The following is a 1083-nucleotide window of genomic DNA, read 5'->3' as shown; positions in this document are numbered from 1 at the left end:
CCTAAGGAATCCTCCAGAAAACTACTGAAACTAATAGAAGAGTTCAGCAGAGTATCAGGATACAAGATAAACATACAAAAATCATTTGGATTCCTCTACACCAACAAAAAGAACATTGAAGAGAAAATCACCAAATCAATGCCATTTACAGTAGCCCCCAAGAAGATAAAATACTTAGGAATGAATCTTACCAGAGATGTAAAAGACTTATACAAGGAAAACTACAGTACACTTCTGCAAGAAACCAAAAGAGACTAACATAAGTGGAAGAAAATACCTTGCTTGTGGATAAGAAGATTTAACATTATAAAAATATCTATTCTACCAAAAGTGATCTATACATTTAATGCAATTTCAATCCAAATCCCCACGACATTCTTTAATGAGGTGGAGAAACAAATCACCAACTTCATGTGGAAGGGAAAGAGGCCCTGAATAAATAATGCATTACTGAAAGAGAAGAACAAAGTGGGAGACCTTACTTTACCTGATTTTAGAACCTATCATTCCGCCACAGTAGTCAAAACAGCCTGGTACTGGTACAACAACAGATATATGGACCAATGGAACAGAATTGAGAATCCAGACATAAATCCATCCACATATGAGCAGTTGATATTTGACAAAGGCCCCAAAACAGTTAAATGGGGAAAAGACAGTCTTTTTAACAAATGGTGCTGGCATAACTGGATATCCATCTGCAAAAAAAAGAAACAAGACCCATACCTCACTCCATGCACAAAAATGAGCTTAAAATGGATCAAAGACCTTAATATAAAATCTAAAACGATAAAGATCATGGAAGAAAAAATAGGGACAATGTTAGGAGACCTAATAAATGGCATAAACAGTATACAAAACATTAAAAAGAATGTAGAAGAAAAACTAGTTAACTGGGAGCTCCTAAAAATCAAACACGTGTGCTCATCCAAAGCCTTCACGAAAAGAGTAAAAAGACTACCTACAGACTGGGAAAAAGTTTTTAGCTATGACATTTCTGATCAGCACCTGATCTCTAAAATCTACATGATATTGCAAAAACTCAACTGCAAAAAGACAAATAACCCAATTAAAAAATGGGCA

Source organism: Elephas maximus, chromosome 6 (assembly GCF_024166365.1).
Source record: "Elephas maximus indicus isolate mEleMax1 chromosome 6, mEleMax1 primary haplotype, whole genome shotgun sequence".
Taxonomy (NCBI): domain Eukaryota; kingdom Metazoa; phylum Chordata; class Mammalia; order Proboscidea; family Elephantidae; genus Elephas; species Elephas maximus.
This window is presented reverse-complemented; position numbering follows the sequence as displayed.